This window comes from Mustela lutreola, chromosome 14 (genome assembly GCF_030435805.1).
Source record: "Mustela lutreola isolate mMusLut2 chromosome 14, mMusLut2.pri, whole genome shotgun sequence".
NCBI classification, from domain to species: Eukaryota; Metazoa; Chordata; class Mammalia; order Carnivora; family Mustelidae; genus Mustela; species Mustela lutreola.
The window spans coordinates 37,722,312-37,750,132 of record NC_081303.1 but is presented as its reverse complement, the minus strand read 5'-3'; the positions used below and the strand labels follow the sequence as shown (position 1 = coordinate 37,750,132).

The window sequence follows — 27,821 nt, the reverse complement described above, 5'->3', positions numbered from 1 at the left end:
GGCCAGCTTCCCCCACTGGTTCCCTGCTCTCTCTAGCCTCTACTGCCTCTTGACGTCCAAGTAATCAATTGCCACCTCTTGTGCTTTCTTCTTCTGAGCTCCCCAATCCAAGGCCATGGTTCTGCTCTATGTCATGTCCTTATGAACTGTACTCTGGATATCTCCATAGCTTCTTTACAGTCAGATTTCCAGCCCATTTTCTTCATTGTCACATGAATGGTCTTCTTATGACACAGGTCAGACTGTTTTACTCCCTCAAAATCTTCAGTGGCTCTCCTTGCCCAAAGTATCTGGTTCAACTCCTGGTTGTGGCCTCAAGACCCTCGAGGGTGCAGCCCCAACCCGCCTTTCCAGCTTCCTCACCTGCTGTGTCTGTGTCTCGGACACCCACCACATGGTACCTTGTGCCATTCCTGCCTCTGTGTTTTCGCTTGGCTATCTGCGGGATCCTCTTCACTTCCACTCAGACCCACCTCTCCAGGTGGCTTTCCCTAAGCCACACACTTGGAATTCGTCAGTCCCCACTTTGCCTTTCCTTACTGTTCTGCTCTCTCTTCTACTAGAGTTAAATATGCCGTATATGCTTGCTTGCTTTCCCTCCAGATTGTGAGCTGCTCCAGAGGCGCTGCTGCGTTTATTCACTTCTATGCCCTGTGCTCTCAGAACACACCAGCCAGTGCTCGAAGACGACCGAAACCACACAGTGGGGCGGTGAGGAGGCTGGCCTCCACAGGCGAACGGGAGTGTCATGGCTGCAGGATTTCTGCTTCCTTCTCGGTAGGCGGAAGTTGGAAACTGGAGAATCGGGTTGGGTGGGGGAGGGGGGTAGCCGTCGCGAGTCTACAACAGAAATGCAGCTGTATTTCCCTTCTCTTGTGCTCCTCTGGTTTTTGTCTCCTGGCCTCGACTTGGAATTTCAGTTGGAAACTTGAAATGCAACCAAAATAGTTTCTTCTGTGTCACTCCTGAATTAAGGCTTTCGAAAACCTTCCTTTCCACTCGAGCCTTTCTCTTGAAAATCAGCTCTGCTGCAAAGTGGGGCTAATTCTGCCCCCGCCGCCCCCGCTCCCTGCGGATGTCGTGGGGAGGATGGCTGTAAATGGGGCACTTTGAGACTCTCCGGTGTGTCAACAAGCTGTGAGTTTCATTCATTTAAAAGATGTAAATAAATGCAGCTGCATCTGGCTGTGTGAACAACAGAAGTAGGACCGCGCTGCTAAAACCAAGTGAGGAGATGCTCTAAATTGAGCGAGACGCCCAGCCTTGAGGATAATTTAAGGAGCATTAATAAATATAGTTAGAAGACTCATGCGGCAGAACTCATACCTCCAGCTTGTCTTTTTTCCACCCTGTGAGCTAGCAGAATTCATAGCGACAGCTTTAGAACAACAAAGAAAGAACTGGCTGCTTCCCAGAACCAATTAAGGGGTGAGAAAAGGAAGTCTCATGCGTTAAACATGCGTGTTGGAATTCTCCGTTACTATACTTAAAATAATTATATAACTTCATATTTCTCATTAGAATATTTTATTAGGCGTTAAACAGTGTTCGACTTCGAAAAACCGCATCTTCCGGAAATCAGCCTAAAAGTCTGTTTGCTTGAGGGTCTAATGCACTTTCTCATAAAAATGCCATTATAAGTGCAGCTGGGTTCCCAAGCTGGCCCACGAAAGCCATTTGAACTTCATAGTATTGATGCCATGTTGTAGATTTGCAAGAAAAATTTGTAAAAAAAAAAAAACCCAAAAAAACCAAACCCATTTCCCTTGCAACAGTATAAGAGCATACTCAGCACTGATGTAAGTAATTTAATCTCTCATGCCTGAAATTAAGGAAGGTTTTCATTTTTACTGAATGATGCTGCCTGTGGGAAAATAGGATTAATTAAGGAGGATGAACGTATAGATCAGCGCCATGGTAGAGAATCTGCAGGGCGACGTGGGTCCTCCCTCAGGCTTCCAGATTGAGGCTGGGGGTTCTTCAGGACATTAAATCTCACTTCCAAATGTCGGCCCTTCCTTCCTCCTTGTATGGACAGCCTCTGGCCCTTTTGCATGGTGACCGTGACTGGGCTCACATTTCCTTGGCTCACACATGGAAACAGAGGAAGGCAAAGGGAGGGGCAATTTCCTGCAGGAATGGAGCACAAGTTGTGCGAGAGGAAAGAGGAAGAAGAGGTTCTTGAAAAGTGTGCGTGTGTGTTGGGAAAAATAAATTCGCCGTATTGGGAAAATGGGGCTGAGTCAGCAAAAACGCACCATATGCCTTCAAGGAGAAGCAGCCGACGGTTAGATCTGAGCATGCCTGCCATTAGCTGCCCAGGTTGTGGACTCTCATCCTCAGCAACAAGCAGGAAGGACACGGTGTGAAACCAACGGCTCTTATTCACAGGACATTCGTGAGTTGATTGCTTGTAACTTTGGGGCTTACTGCTCTCTCTCAGGAACGACTTTGAATTTTTTGAGTACAATCATGATTCATTTCTCTTCCATTTTCCACTCAGGGTAAACTACTGTGTCCTATTTTAAAAATGTTTCTCTCTCTCTCTCACCATCACTTCCAACCCACCTTGCTACCACTGCGGAGATGATACTTCCATCATACCCTTCTCCATACAAAGATTTGGTGGTTTCCTGTTTTCTTGGCAAGTTGAACCTTTCTGGCCGAGTGTTCCAGCCTCCATCATAGGGCCTCCCCCTTCCTGGCCAGGCCATGCCCCCCGCCTCCTATCAGATTCCTCTGCTGTGACGTGGCCTGAATCCTTCCTGTTCTTGGCAAATGCAAAAACCCTTCCAGGATCAGCTCGGTTTCCTTCTTGAAATTCATGCACTCTCTTCCCTGGCTGTCTGCATTCCCCATACTCATAGGAAGCAAAGTTTGGGGTATCTGCTCTCCCTATACTAATTTAGGCACAGGAGATCCTAGCAAAGATATTTGTGTTATGTGGCCCTGCCTTCTGAAGAGCTACCCTTGACTGGGCAAAGAGAGGACATGGGACTGACCCGCAGACTGAGTGTCTGGAAATGGAATGTGTCGACTCAGGAAAGGAGGGTCGGCTGCATTCTGTTCTGTGGAAGAGAGACCATGGGAGCCTAATGGTAAAAAGGCAAGCAATGCTCAGGGTTCTTGGTAGAGAACTACAGAAACCAACCCTGGTGAACCTGAGCAGAAATGACTTGTTACCAGCGTATATGTAGCTCCCAGAATTAATGGGAAGGCGGGAGAACCCGGTTTGGAAAATGGCGTCTGCTCAGGACTGTGTGATGGGAAGGCCACTGTAGGCTCCACTGTCACGCCTACAGTCCACCCCTCCATGGAGCAGCTGCAATGATCTTTCTGAAATTTAACTCAGAGCACGATACTCTCCTGCTGTTCTAGAATAAAGAATTCCTCTGGTCTTTGTCCCAGGTTCCTATCACAGAGCTTCTAAACCCTTAGGATTTCCCAAGTGATGGAGTGCCATTGTTTTTTGTGGTGGGTCTTGATAGTTTATGCTAACAGCATGCCTCAGGATGGGGACAGGCCACATCAGAAACACTCACCAGGTGATCAGAGAGTTAGTTGGGCTGTGAGCCACGGAGGTCAGCCTGCCCTTGGGGGAGGAGATGGGTGTTGAAGATACAGTTCATCCATGTGGGTCAACGATTCAATCAGCTGTGCCCATGCTGATGAAGCCCCAGCAGACGCTCTGGACATGGAGGCTCAGGCAAGCTGCCCTGCTTGGTGACTTAACCCTGGGTCCCTGGGGAGAGGACTCAGACCTGGTTTTATGTGGCTTTTCATGTGGCTGGTCTCGATTTGTACCCTATATGTGCAACTGTAATCAGAAGTGTAGAGCTTTCTTGAGAGCTGAGGGGGTCATAGAATCCCCTGAATTTGTACCTAGTAGGTCAGAAGTGTGGGTGGCCTCAGAACCCTGAACCTGCACTGGTGCTGAAGTAATGACAGCCTTCCTGGGGCCTGTGCCCTTGAACCCCAGGGGTCTGTGCAGATTCTGGGTGGTTAGTATCAGATCTGCAGTATACCACGTGCTTAACACCTTCAGTTGGCTTCTGTTAATCCAGAATGTCCCAGAATGAAGGAAGTCCTTACTGGCCTTTCTGGTGCCCTGTCCCTCTGTGCTCCTCTTTGTTTGCTCTGGCCTGACCCTGGCCCTCATACTCACCATGCTGGCTTCCTGCCAAGGCCTCACACTCTGCTGGGAATGCCTTTCCTCAGATCTGCACATGGACTTCTCTGCAGGTGGGAGAGCTTCTGGTCTTGTGCACCTCAATACCCAAGACCTAGAACAGCAGGTCGATTGGTTGGTTGATTGGTTCTAGATCATAGGTTGGTTGGTTCTAGATCACAGGTCACAGAAGAGCCCCAGGGAGCCTGTTAATCATAATTCTGCAACTTACAAGATCAGATTTGAGGTCTGACTTTTTAGTAGATTGGCTCCACAGCTGTGAGAGACATGAGGTTCTCTTTCACGATTGGAAAGGCTTTATGGGTCTCTAGCCTTGACATCAGCTGAGATGGTAAAGCTTGGAGCTGTCATTTTCCCTGGGAACTCAGTGTTCTGAAACAGCCAGCCCATCCAGAGCCCTTTATCTTCATCATTTCCACCCAAATGCTCAGTTAGGCCATGCTGGCTCTCTTCAAGCCTTGCCTTCTGGAGCACTTCCTCCCAAGCAGACAGCAGTGAGAATTTAGGTGACCATTGGCAACTGAATAGCACGGACGCCAGTATCGCATCTCCCACTGGCATCAAGCAAGTCACTACACTCGAGCCAAGGCACCCCCAATAACCAGTCCCAATTCCTATCTTTGGGTCCATTTGCTGGGCTGCATTAGGAACTGAGCGTTAGTTTAGTTGGGGAGCATAAACTGCTCTAGGTTTTTAAAGGGAGGGAATTTGGTAACAAAGGTCTTGTCACAGTGGGAGCCAGAAAGGGGAAGAAGGACTGATTCAAACGCTGGCGGTTTCAGGAAGGCCGTCCGCCCCTGGGGCTGGATGTGCAGACAAGAGGATGGTGTTGCCCGAGCCCACGGCCACCCTGCTGCTTAGTTGCCACACCCCCAGCATCACGATGAAGACCACCTCTCCCTGCCTCCCGCTTTCCCATCTCCTTCCAGTGCCTTCCAGCGCAGAACCAGCTGTCAGGGGAGTCCAAAATGCAGTCTTCAGGCTTCTGCCCTGGGATGGGGAGGAGGTGGAGCAGGCGAGTATTGGCTGCGAGGCCACAGGCTGTGAGTGGCCCAGACTCTGGGTCCCCCAGCAAGCCTTCCTCTTCCTCCCAGACTAGAGCAGATCATGCTGTGCTCCCTCTCAGAACTTCTTGGACCTAAACCCTCATAGATCTTCCTGCAGTTTATTGTATATTACGTTTATATGTATAGACATACGTTCTCCCGGCTAGAAGCTTCTAGAAGGCAGGACCTGTGTAGTGTTGGCAGCTCTGGCTCGTCGTGGATGCTCACAAACATTTATGAATGCATGCCCAACTGCCAATGCTGCCTTACTTCACACAGTCCCTCTGGTCCCGATCTAGATGTGTCCTCCAACTCCCGTGGAACTAATGTCAGCAGAAGACTCAGCTCTGACAAATCAGTGTGCTGGAATCTGTGACAATGTCCCATTGTCCACCTGTGGCCCCCATAGAGCATCTTTCCCAAAGAGGCAGAGATGGGGCACATGTGATGCAGGGCATGGCATAGCTCTAGACAGAGCATGGATTTTTAGCAACAAAGCCTGTGACAGTCGTCAGCCAGAAGGAAGACATTCAGCCACGTAATCAGATCGTTGAAGGAGTCATCGATGGCCCCAGGATGGGTGAGTAGCTAGGGCTACCTGTGTTCACACCTGCAAGGCCATCTCCATGCTGAAGGCTGAATGAAAAAAACATCAAAATTCAGAACAGCGATGTTTGGAGATGTTTTAGCTTCTCTGGCAATTTGATAAATGAGTAGGAAAGAACAGAGGGGGCCCTGTAACTCTGAATTGGTCTGGAAACAATGCTAGAGGCTTCAATGTTAAGAAATTCCATCTTTTCCCTTGTCTTTCCTGGGCTTTGGCTGGTTCTTGCACCATAAATCTTAAAGGAGGCAGTGCTGGGAGTAGACACGTTTGACCCTCTGGGTGCCCGGGGCCTGGAGGGAAAAAAGTCTCCTTGGGCCCTTCTGAATCAACCATTCAGATGCTGAATCTGATGCTGACTGATTAGGGTTTCATGGTCATAATATATTTGGTTAAGAACTGTTCATTTTAATTTGTGACTTCACTAATTCACTGTCAATTACTGAGAAACAAGAAGTCCAAGGAATTGTTCTTTTGGGGCACCTGGACGGCTCAGTTGGCTAAGTGTCTAATTCTTGGTTTCAGCTCAGGTTGTGAACTTGGAGTCATGAGATTGAGCCCCATGTCAGGCTCTGGGCTCTGTGGGGAGTCTGTTTGGGATTCTCTCTCTCCCTCTCCTGCCCCTCTCCCTGTTCATGCTCTCTCTCTCCCAAATAAATAAATAAATCTTTTTTGGGGGAAAAAAAAAAGAATTGCTTTTTCTATCTCTGTTGATTGCCTTGTATTCTTATTAAAGGAAAATTTTTGGTAAGGAAATGCCAGTGTTTTTCAGTTATTTCTCAGGCTAACCAGGTGGAATTCAATGGAACTCCATCCGTCCAGTCAGCCATATACATTTTGTACCATCCATTCAGCAAACCTGTGCTGGACACCTGTATTGATCGCCCTCCATCCTACTGGCCAGGAGATGTCTGTCACTGATGGGGGGAGCTTGTAGTGATGCTCTGGGGTGCTGTAGTGATGAAGCCATCAAAACTTGAACTGGGGTCAGCTGGAACAAATGCACTGGACAGGGTAATATGGCAGGCATTTGTCAGTAAAGGAGGAAGTAAGTAGTAATCTGGAAAAGGAAGCTAGAACTTGGAGGGTTGATGACAGGGGCAATCAGTGCATTGAAGAAAGACAACGAAGGCTAAAGGTAATCACCTATTAAGGTCAAGCATGAAGCCTCACCAAATGGCTGAGAACTTAATTGGAAGAGTAGCAGGTGTCTGAGAGAGGGCTGAATTCTCAGTTCTGTCAAGTCTACTACACCAAGGTCAGGGCCTTGAGTGGGGCAGAGTGGAATCCTGACGCATGCAGTGGGGACATCTGGGTCAGTAAAATCTTGAATCTCTAGGTCCCTCTGAACCTTCTGGGCCCGCAGAAGTAACCTGTTCCTCTCTGTTAAAGGATAGCACTTCTTCTTCAAGACAATGTCACCAGGCCAGTAAATAAGGTTGAGTCCTACCATAGCCTGGCTGGAGAAGTGAGGGGCCAAGACTTCTACACCATTCTCTGGCATGAACTGGGAGAGTGTATATGGAAAGGATTCTGATGGTCTAGATCAGCATATGCAGGGCAGTATTCTGAGGATTCTAGATCACTGTATGTAGGAAAGGATTCTGAGAGTTCTAGATCAGCATATGCAGGAAAGGATTATGAGGTTTCTAGATCAGCATACATTCTAGGAAAGGATTCTGAGGGTTCCAGTCAGCATGCATCCTAGGAAAGGATTCTGTGAGTTATAGATCATCATACACAGGAAAGGATTCTGAAGGTTCTAGATCAGTGTATGAGGAAAGGATTCCTTTTGATCATATGAAATACAGTTATAACAAGTGTTTTTATAGCCATGCCCACCAATTCTATTATTTTTGTGATTTCTGGATGTTTCAGTTCATAGATTTTTCTCCTTGTTATAAATTATATTTTCCTGCCTTTTTGCATACTTTGTAATTTTTTATTGGATGCCAGACACTTAATTTTACCTTCTTGGGTCCTGGATACTTTTGCATTTCCTCTAAATATTATCGAACTTTATTTTGGTATGTGGTGAAGTTACCAGTTGGATACTTTCCAGTCTCCTTTAATATCTGTTAAATGGGATGAAGCAGCATTTAATCTGGGGAGAATTTCCCTTGATTCCTGACACAGACCTTCTGCATACTTGACTGAGGTGCCGTGAGTTATCATGAGTTCTCACTCTGGCTGGTAAGAACAGCTGTCATTGTGGAACCTCCAAGTCTTGTTCTTTCTAAGCTTTTCTTGAGTTTCTTTGCCTGGCCTTAGTTTCTTCACACATAGGAGCTGGTCAGTACTCAGCTGATGCCTGGAGGAGGACTTTCTGTAGATCTTCTGAGCTCTTTCTGTGTACAACTCTCTCATCTTTGCTACTTGGTCCTGGAACACTAGGGCTGTCTCGGCCCTCCTGTACTTCCATATCTGTGTCCTCAACTCAGGGAGACCATGGGACTCTGCCCCCATTCTCCTCCCCACTCTCTGAGCTATAGCCCAGGAACTCAAAGAAGACAGGAAGGTAGGCCAATGCTGGACTCACATTCTGCCTCTCAGAGGTCACCGTCCTTCACTGCCTACCTTCCGGTGTCTTGAACACCATAGTTTTATAGAGTTTGTCTGTTTTCTTAGTTGGTTCATGCAGGAGGTAAACCTAGTCTCTATTTCTCCATCTGAGCTGTAGTTAACTTTTTTCCTTTAAATAATATATTAAACTTATATTTCCTAACCTATCAATCTTCATAAATGAATCAGTGTCTCGACTCTCCTTGTGAAATGGGAAAAAATTATACTCTAACAGCACCTCCCTTTTCAATCTTCTGGCTTTGGCATGTTGTGAAATTTTCCCCCAATATATTATCATCAAATTATTATTATTTTAGAATTGTGTAACACTTCTTCCAAGATTTATAGTGCTTTTGTCATATTTTATAACTGTAGTTACCAGGATTTCTATGTTTAACTGAAACCAGAGTACCACTAGTTTTTTTTTTAATACCTTGGCTTCTCCATGCATGAATTCATTATTTTGATTCTTCATTTCATTACAGAGTGCTCATGCCATTTACCTTGGCAAATTTGCATTGACTTGTACCCTTAGAATGGATCAGTCTGTCTGGGGTGGATACTTATTGCCCAATTTCACAATAGATTCATAAGGAATCTAGTACATGATTTTGTTCATTGATAATGAATAATTTAGCTCCTTTAGAGACCAAGACACTGATGTTCTCTGGTCAGTGCATTGCGTCTCAATAGAAAACTTAACACAACAGGTCAAATTTTAAAGATTTTACCTATTTATTTGAAAGAAATATATATATATATATATATATATATATATATATATATATATAGAGAGAGAGAGAGAGAGAGAGAGAGAGAGAACAAGTGGTCAGGGAGGGGCAGAGGCAGAGGAAGAGGGAGAATCTCCAGCAGACTCTGTATTGAGCATGGAGCCCCACACAGGGCTCAATCTCACGACCTTGAGATCATGACCTGAGCCAAATCAAGAGTGGGAAGCTTAACTGACTGAGCCAACCAGGTGTCCCAACAAGTCACATTTTAATGGGCAGTTTCTGTGCAATCATAACAAGGTGGCTGTGGGAGTGAGTTTTACTTTTTTTTTTTTAACCATTTTTAAAAAAATTCAAGTGTAATAACATACAGTGTTCTATTAGTTTCAGGTGTATAATATAATGATTCAGTATTCTGTATAATACTCAGTGCTCATCATAAGTGTAGTCTTAATCCCCAGATCCCATTTAGTTCCCTGTATTTAAGAGTCTTTTTTAAAAATCTTTTTCTCTTTGTGTTGCTTCTTAATTCCACATATGAGTGAGATCAGGTGGTATATGTCTTTGACGGACTGTGTCACTTAGCATTGTATCCTCTAGGTCCACTCATGTTGCTGCAAATGGCAAGATTTCATTCTTTTTCATGGCTGAGTAATATTCTATTGTGATATGCCACGTCTTCTTTATCTATTCATTTATTGATGGACACTTGGGCTGCTTCCATAATTTGGTTATTGTAAACAATACTGCAGTTGACCGCATAGGGGCATATATATCTTTTTGAATTAGTGTTTTCATATTCTTTAGGTAAATTCCCAGCCTTGGAATTACTGGATCATAGGGTAGCTCTATTTCTAACTTTTTGAGAATGCTCCATTCTGTTGTCCACAACAGCTGTACCTGTCTGCATTCTCACCCACAGTGCACAAGGTCTCCCTTTTCTCATCCACGTCCTTGCCAACATCTGTTATTGTACATTTAAAACACCTGAAGACCTCAGGTTCAGAGCACCCACCTGCAATGTGGAGATGTCCCTACTGCGTGCACTCGGGGTATGTGCGCAAAGGCATCTCTGCTCGCAGGTATCCTGAGTGAGAGCCCCCACCAGCAGCTGCCTCTGACAGCTGTGGAGCCTGGGTATTCGCTAATCTGATCCCTACTTTCTTTTTTTTTTTTTTTTTTTTAAGATTTTATTTATTTATTTGAGAGAGCAAGTGAGAGTGCACAAGCAGGGGGAACAGCAGAGGAAGCAGCAGACCCCCCCACTGAGTGTGGAGCCTGATGCAGGGCTCAATCATAGGACCCCAGGATCATGACCTGAGCTGAAGGCAGACACTGAACCGACTGAACCCCCAGGCGACCCGTGATCCCTACAATTTTTGTGTCATTTTCTCTGCTTCAACTTTGGCTCTGTAACAATTCAGCAAGAATTTGCTTAATTAGCCAGGGTTGGGCCCCAGGAATACTTGATCTTTAGGGTAGTTTTTGTACCTTTCAAATCTCACCCTTTAAGAACTGACTTAGAGTTTACTCTTTCAGTTTGGGGGAACGTTGTAGTTGTCTCTCTGACAATGACCTTTTCTTTCTGTGAATGCCGACCTGTCATTTGTTCTTCGTTTCTGACTCGTTCTGCTTGTTCCCTTTTGTATAGTGGTCTTGCTGTTTCTGATTGTCCCTGTTGTGAGAAATACCGGCTGTCGGACTTGCTCTCTACTTAGTATTTAACACATCTTATACCAAGATGTTCAGTGGGTACTGGTCAGGGGAAGTAAAAAGTTTCCCTGACCTCCTCCTGTTCTTTGGCACCTGAATGCCTAGATCTAGACTCATGTTCCATCTGTTCTTTAAAAAAAAGGAGATTTGGGGGTGCGTGGGTGGCTCAGTTGGTTAAGTGTCTGCTTTCAGCTCAGGTAGTGATTCTGGGATCCTGCGATCGAGCCCCGCATCGGGTTCCCTCCCTGCTGCATGGGGAGCCTGCTCTTCCCTCTGCCCCTCCCCCGCCTCGTGTGCATGCCTGCTCGCTCGCTCTCTCTCTCTCTCAAATAACTAAGAGTTAAAAAAAATTTAAAAAGCTGATTTGGAAACCTGTTGGAGTCCGCTTGATATTGCAAGGCATGACCCGAGTCACAGCAAAGGCAGACATGAATGAGTGGGAAGGGGACGGAAGGAAAATGCATATTAAAATCCCAAGACAAATATATTGAGCGTTAAGTTTCCAGTTTCTGGAGTGGACGACGGAGGATGACTGCTCAGAGCATGTGTGAACAACTTTACTTGGTTATCGCCCATTCTCAGCGAAGCCTCCTGACAGCAGAACCTACAGCTTCTTGGGGGGCCGGGGTCACAGGCTTCTTCTATTAGGGACCAGCCACGTTTGCCCATAGTCACATATGTATTCAAATGGAGCTCAAACAATGCTGGGGCCAGAGAACAGTGGGTGACGTCCTGTGTGATGTGTGGCAGAGATCACAATACAGCCAGCCACCTGTGAGGTTTGGGTTCAGGCACGTTGGCAGCAGGGGACACGGTGTGTGGACATTCATCCCCATTTGTCCGCATCAGCTCCAACCCTTCTCCTGGTTCCCCTCTTTCCCAGGCTCTGCCCGGGGGTGATTGCCTCTTGATTGCTCCTTCCACTCTAGGCAGGGTCAGGGGCTCTTGCCGTGCACTCCCCTGTTCTTCCTGCTGTCATAGACCCCAAACCCGCTGAACCATAGTTGTTTGTCTCTTATTCATCCTTGAGGGTAGTGCTGAGGGCATGGTGCTGGCGAGAGAACATTGGGGGCCTGTCTGCCAGAAGAGCAGGAGGCTTAGCGGAGCAGTAGGCTTCTGGCGACCCAAGCTCCCCGCGGCTCTAGGAGACAGACACACTGCTGATGACAGGGCTGCTGAGGCTGCCATGGCCCGCAGACATCACCCATCTGGAACGCTAGACAGAGAGAGTGCAGGTCACTGTCAGAGTCCTAGCCTCTTGGCCGCTCTGCTGGACACAGGTGTGAAGATGGGCTTGCTCTTTGGGGATTGTCACAGCCAAGTGAGCCTCCAGCCCGCTGGCCCCTTTCCTGCCTTCTTTGTCCAGTGCTGCTCGTCAGCCTGTAAGGTGCAGCGGGGGGTTTCTTCTCTCCCAGCAAGGATCCCTTGCTGTTCCCTTCCATACCCACCTCTGGGTTGTGGGACCTCCACTGGGATGTGGATGCGTGAGTTCACCTGGAGGCTCAGGGGACCCTGCTGATTCACCCAAGTCTTCTCTCTTTCTATGGGTGGGGAGTGTCTCTGCAGGCCCCTGGAGCTCCCACTCCCCCATGGACTCCCATCACAGCCCCTGTGGGATGGTCTGCTCCCCCCCAGCAGAGGTGATGCTGTGGAACACGTCTTGGGCACTCTTCCAGTCTTTTTTCTACCTATTCTTTTTTCTACCTATTTATACACATAACACGCACAAATGTGGAGTCTGGTTTCGTTCCTGCACACATGAGCTCATACTACAAATCCTTTGGTTCTAGCTTTTCCTTCCTTCTGTTTTTCCCTCCCTCTCTTCATTTCCCCAGAACCAAATGGATGTGTATAAAGAATCGTCTTGATGTTTTAAGGGCCTATAAAACACTAAGCTGGCATTCAAGTAATTGATTCCTCTGTAGGAAACATCCAATTGCTGCAGATCAACCACTCAGCTGTTGATTAATTAATCATGTAGTTCTGCAAAAATTCTCCTTTTTCTCTCTGCAGGCATAAATCACCCACCACAGGGGGGCTGGGAACCACTGGAGAGCCAACAGAGTGAGGCGCTCCACTAAGAGGGTCTGTGCCCCAGATTTCTAGCTCTCTGCTCAGCGCCATGCTGCGCCCTGCCCTGAAAGCCCTCCAGGATCTGCCTGCCGCAGGCACCCTCATCACATCCTGAGGAATGTGGGGGAAGGAGTGTCTCTGTCCCCCTGGCAAACACTCGCTTTGGAAAGCCATGAAAATGCTTACACGGTAATAAGGCTGTGGGATGCAGATCCCACAGCAGATCCCAGATTTCCATGAATGACACATTTATTCCACACTCGCTTTGGGCTGGGCAGTTTGCCTGTGCTGTGCATGTATTAACTCGGCTGCTTCTCCCAGGCTCTTTTTTTTTTTTTTTTTTTTTTTTTTTAAAGATTTTATTTATTTATTTGACAGAGAGAAATCACAAGTAGATGGAGAGGCAGGCAGAGAGAGAGAGAGGGAAGCAGGCTCCCTGCTGAGCAGAGAGCCCGATGTGGGACTCGATCCCAGGACCCTGAGATCATGACCTGAGCCGAAGGCAGCGGCTTAACCCACTGAGCCACCCAGGCGCCCCATTCTCCCAGGCTCTTAAAGTGGGTTCTATTCGGCTCCTTATTTTACAGAGGAGGGAAATGAGGCCCAGAGAGGCTGACTTGCCTAAAGACACAAGGCGAAGTACAGCGTGAAGGTCCGAACACGGGCAGTCTAACTCTGGATCCTTTGCTCGTAATCACAGAAGTTTGGACGTTGGAAGACCAACAGTGTTTTGGTCATCGTGCAGAGAGCTGGACTTACTGATGGCTTCAGTGGCCCTTCTTTGTGGATTCAGGACGACACTGGCCAGGCCTGTTCAAAGACCCAAGGAACTCTTTCTTTCTGAGGCCTTAGCCTACAACATTAAAACAAATAAAATGCTACATTAAATGTAAATTTTTGCTATAAATACTTTGATGATGTTTTAAATATAATTTGCCTTTGAAGTAATCTGGCTGTGAACAGTTCACTTAATTCATGATTGACTGTGATCCCTCATTCATATCTGGAATTCTTGTCATTGTTTCTAGATGTAATGACACTGTTATGAATATTAATTTAGCAAATGAGGTTGACATAATATTATTACATTTTGTCGACATGTAATGAAGCATTTTATTTTTAAAGATTTATTCATTTGAGAGAGAGATTCACAAGCTGGGGCGAAGGAGAGGGAGAAGCAGGCTCTCCGCCAAGGAGGGAGCCCAGTGTGGGGCTTGGTCCCTGGACCCTGAGATCATGACCCGAGCTGAAGGCAGACGCTTAACCCACGGAGCCACCCAGGTGCCCCATGAGTCATTTATTGACCCGGAGAGAGACGGTGAGACCAGGCTGGGGAGGAGCCGAGAACGGAGTGTTCTTCAGTCTTATTTCTACCCCTTGCAGCACCTTCTGCACAGTAGGCCCATCATTTTCAGCTCGTAAAAGGTAGTTCGTTACACTGCCGTGCGTGAGGACGACCATAATACATGTTAACATCTGCATGTCGTTTTCATTAAGAAACAAATGTCTGTGGTTGAAAAGGGACCTCCCAATGTACCGGTCACGATCAAGAGTGCTGGAAGCGCCCCTGCCCAGAGGTGCGGCGGGGACCTGGGTGAGGCCGGTTGTCTGTCAGGGGGAAATGAGGCGGCATGAGTGGCCCGGATGTGAGGCACGGCCTCCTCACTCTCTGTCCAGCTGGGGTGTTGGGGCGCTTCTGCTGCAGACGATGTGTCCACTAATAGTACTTCTTTGGTTTCAGAAAGAGTGAGATGAAAATGTTGTATCATATCATGAAACTAACCTGTGACTGGTCCTTATGTCCACACTGTGGAAGGATCTTCACCTCTTAACCGTCAGATAAGGGAGAGCCCTCAGAAGCACCAGCCAGGTCTGTCTACAGGCTCCTCCTCTTTTGTGTTTCATTTTAAAGAAACACATTTAAATGTGTGTGTGTGTGTGTGTGTGTGTGTGTGTGTGCGCGCACGCACACATGCGCGTGCGTGTGTATTTGAAGTTGTGAAAGGGCACCTGGGTGGCTCTGCCTTCAGCTCAGCTCATGATCCCAGAGTCCTGGAATTGAGTCTCACATCAGGCTCCCTGCTCCACGGGGAGTCTGCTTCTCCCTCTGCCTGCTGCTCCCCCTGCTTGTGCCCTCTCTCTCTCTGTCTTTCCTGAATAAATAAATAAAATCTTAAAAAAAAAAAATAAAGGCATGAAATAAAACACAAATAAGCAAAATACATAAGGGGCACCTGAGTAGCTCAGTCAGTTGAGCGACTGACCCCTGGTTTTAGCTCAGGTCATGATCTCAGGTCCTGAGATTGAACCTGGCGTCTGGCTCCGTGGTCAGCGGGAAGTCTGCTTGGAGATTCTCCTCCCTCTGCCCTTCCCTCCACTTGCTCCCACTCCCATTGTCTCTCTAAAATAAATAAATAAATCTTGCAGTAAAGTAAAAAAGAGGAAAATGCATGAAAGATAACAGTAAGATTTTCAAATTATTATGAAGCCAGTGCTCGGGGGAAAAGAGACTATTGGCAGCACTCCAAAACCCCCCACGTGCCCCCTCCAGGTACACCTTTTGCCTCTCCCTTGAAGCAGCCACTATCCTGACTTCCATGGTTATCACATCTTTGCTTTTTTTCGTTTTTTAGTATTTTACCACTTGAGGATGAATCCTTAAACACTGTATTTGTTACCTGATTTTGAAGTTTTTATACTCACAGAGTGCATTTCCACCTGCACCATATTTGAGAAATTCACCCAATTGTTCAGGTGTAGCTCTAAACAGTGTCCACAGGGTGTGCTCTCAGGTGAACACACCAGACACCGTTTATCCGCCTGACTCCTGGCCAACACCCGCCTCACTCCAGGGATGCTGCTGTGAGCGTTCCCATATGTGACACTGTACGTGTCGCAGATTATGTAATGACTTCTTGGTACTTCCCTACTCAAGACTGGAATCTTAGGGCCACAGGGTGACTGCAGGTCTGTAATGCAAACAGCTTCTGATGCGACTACAGCATTTTGCAGGCCCTCCAGTGACAATGGGAGCTCTTGTTGCCCCACATTATTTTCAGCGCTGGGGTCACCCATCTTCCTGACATTCACCGTCCAGGTGGACATAGAGTGATGTGTCACTGTGGTTTCTGTGTGCATTTCCCTCCTGATGAGTGGCACTCAGTGTTTTCTGTGAGTTCGGAGGTCCTCTCGTAGGACCTGTTCCAGTGTCTTGGCTTTTTCTCTACTGGGTTCTCTGGCCGTATTTTTTTTCATTGACTTTTGGTGATTTTGTATTGGTGTGCTTGTGAGCCCCTTCTCAGTTCTAGGTGTTGAAACCACCTTCTCCCACAGCGGCTTGGCTTTTCACTTGCCTCTGCTTATCAAAGCAGAAGTTCAGAACTCTGATAAACCAGAATTCTTAATTTGATGTATTCCAATGAATCTTTCTTTTCCTTTATAATTTGTAGGTTTCCTTTCTTGGTCATATATACATTCTCCTGTATTCTTTCCTAAATGCTGAAACTTTGCTTTTCTTTAAATCATATATCTATCTATCTATCTATCTATCTATCTTTGGTCTTTTAAAAAAATTTAATTTTATTTTTTTCATGTTCCAAGATTCATTGTTTATGCACCACACCCAGTGCTCCATGCCCTCCTTAATACCCACCACCAGACTCACCTACCCCCCACCCCCCTTTCCTCCCAAACCCTCAGTTTGTTTCTCAGAGTCCACAGTCTCTCGTGCTTCATCTCTCCCTCCGATTTCCCCCAATTCACTTCTCCTCTCCATCTCTGAATGTCCTCCATGTTATTCCTTATGCTCCACAAATAAGTGAAACCATATGATAATTGACTTTCTCTGCATGACTTATTTCACTCAGCATAATCTCTTCCAGTCCCATCCATGTTGATGCAAAAGTTGGGTATTCATCCTTTCTGGGGGAGGCATAATACTCCATAGTGTATATGGACCACATCTTCTTCATCCATTTGTCCACTGAAGGGCATCATGGTTCTTTCCACAGTTTGGCGACCATGGTCATTTCTACTATGAACATTGGGGTACAGATGGCCCTTCTTTTCACTATGTCCATGTCTTTGGGGTAAATACCCAGTAGTGCAATTGCAGGGTCGTAGGGTAGCTCAATTTTTAATTTCTTAAGGAATCTCCACGCTGTTTCCAAAGTGGCTGCACCACCTGGTATTCCTACCAACAGGGTAAGAGGGTCTCCCCTTTCTCTACATCCTCTCCAACACTTGTTGCTTCCTGTCCTGTTAATTTTTCTTTTCTCTCATAGTTGGGTTTATAATACACATGGACCTGTTTTTTTAAAAAAAAAAAAGATTTATTTATTTATTTTAGAGAGAGAATGCATAAGCTGGGGGAGGGGCAGAGGAAGAGGGAGAAAAACAGACACCGCAATCAGTGGGGAGCCGGGGTTGGGGCAGGGAAGGATCCTATGACTCCGAGATCATGGCCTGAGCCAAAATGAAGAATCTTCTAGAAGCTTAATGGACTGAGCCACCCAGACGCCTCCAGATGGACCTGATTTTTGAGAAGGGGGGGGCAGTGAAGTTTCAGGGTTTTTTTCCGTTATGTAAATCTCACTGGCCCAGTGCCTTTATTGAAAAAATATCTTTCCCCCATTAGGGTGGTGTTTATGATGAGGCCATGCTGCCCCTGGCTGTCCCCACTTAGCAATTGAGCACAGGGAGGGCACCGGAACCAGATAGTCTCTGCCCCTCTACTCAGAGGAGGACTCTGGTGGGACCTTTGCTTGGAGACTGCCATCGGTCAACTGAGGCTTTCTCGGGCTTGCACCGCGGTCCGAGGGCTCCCTGCCCTCCTCCGGTACCCAGTCCTGTCCTCCACGGGCCCAGGCTCCCTGCCTCCTCCTGTTCCCGCCACCCTCCCATCCACCATGGTCACCTGCCCCGCTGATGCTTGTGTGTCTAGCCCCCACCTGGCATCTGCTTCCTGGAGGCCCCATCTGACCTGGGGCAGGGGGAGTGGGATAAGGGAGCTGCAGTGATAAAGGCTGGCACAGGGGATTGGCTTTCTGAAGGAAGAGTGGGCGGAAGTGGCTGGAGGGGTGCAGAGCAGGGAGGACGGGCGCTGAGGCAGCTCTGGGGTTGGACTCGGTCACTGTGCCTCAGAGCAGGGGCTGGGTGGGGACCCGTGATAGCTTCAGCTCTACGCCAGTTCAGGGGATTTTGTGGGAGAAGTAAGGTAATAAATTACATTTGACCTGGGCGTCCACCGTTCACTGGGCATATCTGCCCCGGACCCTTCTCCAGCAGGGCCTTCTGCATGGAGGAATGGAAGGAGTTGAGGGGATCCCATGTGTCCCTTTCTGCTCCGTCTTTGTGTCAGGCCCCACTCGTGCCGTCTTTCCGAGGGCTGCAGGGTCAGCGGAAGGACTGATGAGTTAGGTCGCATCTAGTCCTGGCAGTAGGTCAGGTGGTGGCGGCTGAGACGGAGATGGGGCGTGGCTGGGGCTCATTGGTCAGGCGCGTGGAGGGTGGCTTGGGGTGGGCCACGGAGAGGACTCCACGATGGGTCAGTGGGCGGGGCTGTGTCACAGAAGGGAGACCCCAGGACGTGAAGTGGGGAGGAGCACACCCAGGAGAAGGAAGGACCGTCGTAGCTGAGTCGGCAGAAGGACAAGAACACTTCGGGACCTTTACGTGGGGTACGGGCGCGCGCCTGTGTGTGCTCTCGCCTCAGGCTGCGGAGCGGGAAGGGGATTTGGTGGCAGGAAGAGCAGAGTGGCAGAGGGGTTGGAATCCCAAAGCTTCCAAAGAACTTGAAGGCCCTTCTGCTCGGCCGCCACTTGCTTGGTTGGTTGGTCCCTCGGCCTCGAGGTTCTGTGGATGGTGACGGTGTGGACGGCGGGTCGGAGGGGCCAGCTAGATTTTGAGGCTCCTTTCCGTGCTAGGGATGGACAGATGGTTCAAGGGAGTTGCTAACTTTATACGGTTGGGTACCAGGTTTCAAACTAAATTTGGGCTCTGGCTTCTGGCTTCCAGCTTTCCGTTGGCCCTGGATTGAGAATAGCCTCTCATCTCCCAGCCATCTGGTCCCTCCTGGTGTCCCCTGCCGAGTGACGTCTCCACATATCTTCCCACAAAGAGGACAGACTCTCAAACCGAATCTATTAGGTGAACCTATGTTTTTCCCACGGGGGAGCCTTAGGTGGGATTCTGGGGAGGAATGGGTCCTCACAGTGGAAGCGTCCATGGGGTATGAATGGGTCATCATTTGTTGGATGGGATGGCCCGGTGGGCAGCCTCATGTTGAGCTGTGCCCTGGAGGGGTGGTTCCTGCCTGTGCATCTAGATCTTGGTTTCTCGAAACTTCCTTTTCTGAACGAGCAGGCTCTGGTGCCGCCTCTCCACCATCTAGCATCAGTGGGCGTGTGTGCATGCCTGCTCTGTGCGGGGCGCTGGTGGCCCAGAGTGGTAGAGGCAACAGCTACTACTAGTGTGGAACGCAGCTGGTTCTCTAAGACGACGAAAGCAGAGAACGAGTTAGCTTTAACTGTGGCGTTCATTAGTAAGAGAATAATCCGCTCTTATGTCTGCCAGGACCGTCTCTGCATGGAGCCCATGAGCTGGGCTTGTGGAGACCAGAAGACAGACCAGATGCTGAGCTTCCTCCACTCCCACCCTCAGCCCCTGCCCCTGACAAGCCAGCTTCTTTCTCCCCGTGAGGTCGAAAAGGATGTCTAGGGTTAACTGGAAGAGGGTCCGTCACAAACTGGGCCAACGTGACCGGAGGAGCTGGACCGAAGTGGAGGGTGGTATTAGCATTTGGCTAGCTCTGGGAAGTCTGGGGCCTCAGGCTTCCCTCCTTGGCCCCAGATGGCAGAGCTGCCCTCGGCTCTCCACTGGTATCCTCAAGAACCCATGTTCGGCCTGGAACCGGGAGGTCCCCATCGGTCAAGAGAAGCTGTTATGGATGGTGGAAACCAATGCGTGGTGACCCCGTGCGGATGGAGCTCAGGTGGCCCTTGACAGTGTCTGGTGAGCGGAGCCTGCGGCATAGTGCGGGGGATGTGGGTGTGTGTGTGTGTTGAAGACTCTGGTGGTGGCTACAGGGTGCCCGGAGGGCGCAGTTGGTCGAGTGGCCAGCTCTTGCTTTTGGCTCAGGTTGTGTCTCAGGGTCGTGTTGAGCGCAGAGTCTGGGATTCTCTCTCTCCTTCCCCCCAATCACAAACAAGTGCTCTCTCTCTGTAAATAAATAAATCTTAAAAACAACAACAAAAAACAGGTGGTGGGCAGATCCACCACATACACCTGCCCCTCTTCCATAGCTCATCCCAGATGCCCGAGCGCTGAGCGTGAGCCAATTAGGACGTGACAGGTCCAGAAACTCATCAGTTTCTCAATAAGAACAAGCAGGCTATGAAACTGGTAACATTTCCCCACATAGATTCTGCAAAGCTTGGAGGCTCTTCTCAACATATTCTGGGCTGGGGGGAAGGGATGTTTCTATGAGTGATGGACCTACAAGTGTGGGGGGGGCGGGGGTGCTCACTGCAAATGTTATCTTCTTGCAAAAATGTTAAACAAGCCTTGTAAGGATGGTTTAAGTCTTTGTGGTTAGCTGTGTATGTCCCAGCCCCCAGCACAGTGGTGGTCAGGGGCTTTCTTGTTGCAAAAGCGCAGGGTAGGGCGGGAGATCCAGGCAAGGCCAGGTGCATGAGTCATGAAACTCTGCTCTTCAGGGATAAGGACATACATTTCCTGGGCTTGCCCAGGGGGCACTGAACCCTGGAGAGCCTGGACCCAGCACCCCTGCATGCTCTAGGCCCCTGGTCTGTGCAGTCCTTCTGCCCTGTGCTCACTCCCTGCCCTTGGCCGGCTTGGGACTTTGTCTCTCTGCTTCCTGTCCCTGCTCACCCAGCTGTGTCTGGCCAGCGGATTATTCTCTTACTATTTGGAGTCTGGGGTTGGAAATTGCTTCCCCTGGGAAGGTTCTCTGAGCCTCCAGGCCTGGTGATGTGTGCCCCTGTGGCCGCCCCCGTGTCTCCTGGACACAGGACATCGTTTATCCCCTCGGCTTCTACACTGCCCTTTGCCTGCTGGACAGGATTGTTTACTTTTCCCACACGGACCCCGGCATAGGCATACAGTCGGTGCTCAGTGATGCAGCGAGGGGATGAACTGTGTTGTCCTTGGAGGCCCGGCCTGGGCGCCTTCTTTTTCTCCTCTCCCTCACTCCCTCTCCCAGACAACCCTCCTCCTCACCCCGACAACCCTAGAAATGCTATTGTCTCTTTCTGTTTCATACCTGGATGCCACTTCCCTAAAGTCTCTTTGGGTGAAATAATAAAACTTTGGATTATTTGCTTGGATGTTTTTCAAGTTGCATCAAGGTTGCAGAAGGAGAAAATCACAGCTGTGGGGAGGGGGGAGACCAAGGTCAGAGCCATTTTGGCTAAAACGTCAGCACTGTTCGTAGCTCTCCCTGGTTTGGGGCCTCTTGGGGGACAGATGCTTTCAGATTGCCTCGGCGTTTATAACCTTTGGGCCAGAAGATGATTGATTGAGAAGCAGGCATTGGGTGTTCCATTGGGTGTTCCAAGAACAGGGGAGCGGGGGTGGGGAAGCCTCGTGAGTCCTTGACTTTGAAGCCCCCGCACATCCTTCGATCTTCCAGCCAGTGCTGGGGGTGCAAAGACGCCACTGATTACTGTCCCTCGACTTTGTGCTATGATACCAACAGCGAAAGAGGAATTAGAGCAACAGCGCCTAGCACCTGCCAGCCCCTCCACTCATCATCTCCTTGAACAGCTTTGGTTAAATATTGAGTAGCCTCCAAAGGACAGAGATTTCACTCACCACGGCCCCTGGGCCTCACGTCCTTTGCCCATTTTTGAATTGGGCTGTTTATTTATTTATTTATTTTTTTGTTATTGAGTTGTATGAGTTCTTTATTTTTCTGGATATTAATCCCTGATCAGACATAAGATTTGCAAATGTGCTCTCCCATTCTGTGGGATTTTTTTTCACTCTCCTATAGTGTCCGTGGACGCACAGTAGTCTTTAATTTTGATGAAGTCCTATTTATCTGTTTTTTCTTTTGTTGCCTTTGTCTTTGGTGTAATATCCAAGAAATCACTGCTGAGTCCAAAGGCATGGAGACTTTCCTCTAGGTTTTTTCTGCGTTCTGTGGTTTTAGCGCTTAAGTTTAGCTCTTTGATCCTTTTTGGTTTGATTTTTTTTAAAAAGATTTATTTATTTGAGAGAGGGGGAGAGAGAATGCTTGTGCGAGTGCAGGAGGGAGGAACAGAGGCAGAGGGAAACTTCAGCAGACCCCCTGCTGAGTGCAGAGCCTGATGCGGGGCTGGATCTCATGACCCTGAGATCACAACCTGAGCCAAAACCAAGAGTCGGATGCTTAACGGACTGTGTCCCCAGATGTCCAAAGCCTTTTTGGGTTAATTTTTGTATATGATGTAAGGCAAAGATCCAAATTCACTCTTTTTTTTTTTTTTTTTTTTTTTTTTACCTGTGGGAAGCTGTTTATTTTTATTTTTTTAACCTGCATGCGGCTAGCCAGGGTTTCCAGAAGCGGCTGTTGAAAAGACTGTCCTTTCTTCCTGGAATGCTCTTGGCACCTTGTCGCAGGGCTTAGCTGAACTGCACACCTCCTTCCTGTGTTTGTGGGTTCTGAGGGAACAGCAGCTAGTGAGTGTGGTTAGCCTGCCATCCGAACCAGAGTCCCAAGATTTCTGGAAATAAAAAAGGCCTTGTTGTGGAGAAAGCACTGGAAATCCCTACCCCCACTCTTCTGCCCCCTCTGTCCCTTGTGAGAAGCCTTCGCTTTGGGGCCACTTCCACACTCTCTGCTCTGCTGGTTAATCTGACCATGTATTTTGACTGACTGACTAGTGCAAGAAATAGATGCACAATACGTTAGTCATTGTTTTTTTTTTTTTAAGATTTTATTTTTTTATTTGACAGAGACAGAACAAGCGAGAGAGGGAACATGAGCAGGGGGAGTGGGAGAGGGAGAAGCAGGGTTCCCGCTGAGCAAGGAACCCGATGTGGGGCTTGATCCCAGGACCCTGGGAGCATGACCTAAGCCGAAGAAAGACGCTTAACTGATTGAGCCACCCAGGAACCCCCTAATCATTGCTCTTGAGACGGTAATATGAAGAGCCCAACACATGTTGATTATCTCCAAACATGAGGTTGTAGGAGAAGTAAATTGTACTGGTCCTAAAAATAGGACTATGTGGTTTATTCGCATCATGGGGAAAAAAGAATTGTCATTCTCCCAAACCTGTTATTTCATTATTGACTTGTTGCTTTTTAAAGGTGACTGGGTCCTTTTTCTTTTCTTGGGAGATGATCTGTTAAGGTCATATTTAGCTCATCTGCTTTGCTAAGGGACTTTCGGGAGAACCTTTGAGTCACTCATAAGCCTGGAAGACAGACATTGTAATATCTGAATTACACTGGGGTAAGGACTCTGGGAAGCTGAACGGCCCGTCCTGATGCCTTCTCCCACCTCTGGAGTCAGACTGGACGGGCCAGGTTGAAACATCAGACATTTGTATGTCCAGATGATGGGGACTGTGTGCAAGCATTAGGGATGAAGACTGACCACGAAAATCAGGCACAGGGGATAGCGTGGGGCGGGGGGACTGGGGAAGCCGACTCTTCTCTGGATGATCTTTGCATTTTAATTCATAAAATTAACATCCTTTTTGGCTTTTTGGCTCTGAAAAGCTGAGGGCTGGGGTTTCCTTTACCCTCTCTTTGCGCTCCCCCAGCTGTCCCCGGGCTGATTTATTTATTTTAACTGCTATTTCTGGTAGACACACACCATAGATGGCCAGGCCCCGGAGTTGGTTAGTGGATTAGCATATAGAGGCAAATATTTTCTGACTCTGGGAGAGGCGGACACGGCCAGGCTTTTCTGTAGCACAATTTGCTGTGACCAGCATGTTCTCCAAAGATAGAAAAGGACAAAACATGTCACTTTTCTCTCTGACTTAGCTACGGACTAGTTTTTCATCTAAAATAGCGTTGGATGTGGAAATACCCTATGTGCAATGCGCCGGGATCCCACAGAATGTCCTCCTTACAGATGTAGGTAATGAAATGGAAGGAATTTTATTCACCTGAATTCCTCTTGGAGAGAAGGGAGTATGCGTTCGGGAGGAATATTTTGAGAAGCCTGGAAAGGTCAGCGCAGAGGACCACAAGTGACCTGTTCAAAATCAGAAGGTGTTGCGAACGCCTTCTAAGAAGCGTGAGCCCCACTAACTGCAGAGTTTGCTTTTCTGAAGACTGAGACCGTCAAGCGTGCAAGCTTGCAGGTTAAGAGCCTGAGGCCTGCCCTGTGCCTGCATTGCTCTGAATGATGGAGGGGAGGAGAATCTGACTCGACTTGACTTCTGCACCATGTGACCCAGCTCATGTGTTGCTGAGGTCCACGGCATGTCCCCAGGGGAAAACACGGCACATTTTCTGAGCATTGGTGGTCTCCATGAACAGACCACGGAGAATTCAAAACTCATATACGCTGTTAAAAACTTTAACCTTGGGGCTCCTGGGTGGCACAGTCATTAAGCATCTGCCTTTGGCTCAGGTCATGATCCTAGGGTCCTGGCATCAAGCCCCATGCTGGGCTCCATGCTCAGTGGGGTATCTGCTTCTCCCTCTTCCACTGCCTCTGCTTGTGTTCCCTCTCTCACTCTCTGTCAAATAAATAAATAAATAAATAAAATCTTTTAAAACACACACACACACATATTAACCTTTGAAGACATGGGTCTGAGTCATGTGCGTCTCTGGTCCCGGACGCTTCTGGTCCATCTGCTATGTACCTACCTTCCCTAGGCATTTACCAAGTGCTGCAAGAATTCAGGGGACAGAGGGAGCATTTCTGGCTGTGGGCAATCACTGAGTGACCTCGGGGTCCTGTAGGGAGGCAACAGAGGAGATGAGTCTCCAAGGACCATGAGTTTTGGTTAGGGAGAGGTTCGTGGGTCTTCGTTGGGTATGTGGGGGACCTGTCAGGTGAGCGGGTGGCGTGAGTCCCAGCTCCAGGGTGGAAATGACAACCAGAAAGGGGACCAGTATGGGCAAGCTGTGGCACAGTGAGGAGGAGATCTGCATTGTGAGTGGGAACCAGTGGGCAGGAGCCAACTTTCATGAGATGAGAGACCAGGGTGGTCGGTCAGCCATCCCTCAACCCAGATGCCTCCGAGGCACCGGGGCAGAACTTTGGGGCCTGCCGGGACCTCGCCAGCAGAGTTTCTGAATCAGGAGATCTCCCGTGGAGCCCAAGAAATCTGTTCAAGGATTTTTGTTTTTAAAACAATGCAATGGAAGCTGATGGCAACATTCCACTTTATAATGTAGTCAAACTTGGATTCAGGACTCAGCGGGGTGGACATGAGGTGGGAGAGGGGGTCCGCTTGAAAGGCTTTGTGAAGGAGCAAGGAGGATGTGAGGTGATGTCAGGCCTGTCAGAAACCCCAACTGCGGGCCCGGAATGGAGCCCACATCCCATCCAGCAGGGAGAAAGGAGCTCCCCCCGGCTTTAGCAAAGGAGAAATTTTCACAGGGTGGAGATCGTGCGCAGAGAACACAGTTTTGGGTGAGGGCGGCTTCCTGAGGGGGATGGAAGAGGTCTCCTGGGTGGACTGTCCCACTGGGCCACTCCTCCGTGACTGGTTCAAGCTTCCTGGGGCCAGGAGGCTGGAAACTGCTTTGCTGGTGGTGTCAGGCCGCGAGGCTCCATGCGCTCCCCACTCTCCGCGCCCCTCCCCCATCAGCCGTTGCTGGGCTCCCCCACTCACTGGTGACTGCGTGAACCTCATTAACAGCCTTTTCCGGGGAGATAATTCCACAGGATACGTGGTTATTTGAGTTCTTTGTGGACAGTTTTTCAAAAGGATATTTTTGCATGCTATTATAGCTGACATTACCATCATCATTATGTTTTTAAAAGCTATTTTATTGCAATCTCCAACTTCAGTTTTGTCTAATTCTTTCCTTTGAAAAAGAGTTATACTGTGCAGAGCAAAGGCATTAGGAAAAAAATTCTCAAGTTTCTGTTGCAGAGAGACACGTAATACCCCTATAGACCTAATCCCTCTGTACCTCTGATTTGTCCTTGACTGTCCCTGGAATAAGGGTGACTCCTGGACAGTGCAAGATCCGGTATTATATAAGACAGCAAGGGACTGCTTGATCTCCAACAAACTGGATTTAAGTCTCATTTGGGCACCAGAAGAAAATTACCCAGTTCTATCACAAACCCTCACTGCCGGGGCAGACAATGTTTCATTAAAAGGCAGAGAAAAAGTGCTGATGTGCACCCTTCCTGTTTGGAAAGCTGATCCTTTTGTCATGGAACAAAGAAAGGCTGGTAAAAATATTCACTCTGCAGTCATCAGGATGGCAGAACTCGAATCTGATGAACAGGCGTATTTATCATTTGTCATGATGTTTTGGCTACACGAGTCAGCATTATGACTTGCAGTGACCGATTTGAAAAGATGAGGCCGTTCTTGGTCCTGAGATGTGTTTCTTGGAAATATTCCTACTTTGAGGACCAGTGTTGACTGTGTGGAGCTCTTGGCCTTCATGCAAGATGAGAACACGGGAGTCTCAGAAATGGCCATGTGGGTTGGCCAGCATGAGGTCTGGGAGGCCGGGACCGAGCCAGGGGCACATGTAGGAGTGGGAAGGACATGGCAACTGCTGGCATCAGCCTCAAAGGTCAGGGAGGATCCCCCAGAAAAGTTAGTGTTGGGGAGGGACAATTTTACTCTACCCTTCAGAGTTTCTTCTGGTTGGTCTGAGAATCACATTGACATGAGACAGATTAACAGCAACAAATCAAATTTAATTTTGCGCCTACTGGAACCCCACATACAGAGAGGTTCAAAGACAGAAGAGGTAAACTGAGCCGCATGTGCTGTCTTGAACTAAGGATGGATAGGGGCCTGGGGCCTCTCCAAGTGGAGGACCATCATCCACAGGGCATTGTTTGGTAATGAGATGTCTGCTCTCTCATTCAGATGGGTCACTTGAATAAAATTGATCTCTAGTAATAATTCTGATTCTGGGAAAGACCCACAATTTACATCCCTCTAGGTAGTCAGGGAGGGGCAGAAGTTTCTCCTGAGTCTGCTGCATCCTGATTGCCCTTACCCCAGAGAGTCCACATGCCAAAGTGGCCCATTTGGAGAGTCTTGCTCTGAACCCCTTCACTGGCTTCCCCAGTCATCTGTCACAGGCCAGTAAGGCATTACTCCATCCGAACAACCCTAGAAGCACGCTCTGTCTTCAGCCTGTATCACTTCCTTCCATTTCCTTCCTGTTAAATCCCAACTCCGCGTCATCAGAGGCTTACCTCTCTGGCCTCATCTCCCACCCCCACTGGCCACACAGGGGTCCTCCACCTCCAAGAGGTGCCCTCGCTGTCATGCCTCCAGGCCTTCGGTCCTTTGCCCTTTGCTTATAATGCCTTTCCTGCACATGTGCCTCGATCAAAATCCTACTCGTTTATTTTCCAAGGCCTGACTCAATGTCACCTCTATCAGGAAGCCTTCCAGATCTCCCCAGTCATTCAACAAGTGTAGAACAAGTGTCCTCCATATGCCAGGTGCCATGTTTATGGGAATAAAGATGGGCAAGACATGGTCCCTTCAGGGGGTCCCGTATGGGATTCCTTAGGCAGCGAAAACGTGTGCCAGCTACCGGTGGCATGAAATCACAATATAGTTCTTTCGTTGTTGAAAGTCCCCATTCCTGGTAGTCCCATAGCTGCGTGTCTGATCCATTAGTGTCTCAGTGAACAGTAGGCATAGCGCCATAGTTGGGTATTTTTCAAGATTTTATTTATTTATTTATTTGACAGAGAGAGAGAGAGAGAGAGAGAGCTA

General features: G+C 48.3%; 1 long non-coding RNA gene across 1 annotated transcript in view; it reads left to right on the top strand.

Annotated features, from left to right (window-relative positions):
- Nucleotides 1-15,755, top strand: part of LOC131814990 (uncharacterized) — an 88,005-nt gene extending 72,250 nt beyond the window's left edge. Inside the window, exons 6-7 of the long non-coding RNA XR_009347523.1 lie at nucleotides 604-777; nucleotides 13,506-15,755. This is a non-coding gene — a long non-coding RNA (uncharacterized LOC131814990). The remainder of the gene's footprint in view (nucleotides 1-603; nucleotides 778-13,505) is intronic.
- Nucleotides 15,756-27,821: the final 12,066 nt, after the last annotated feature.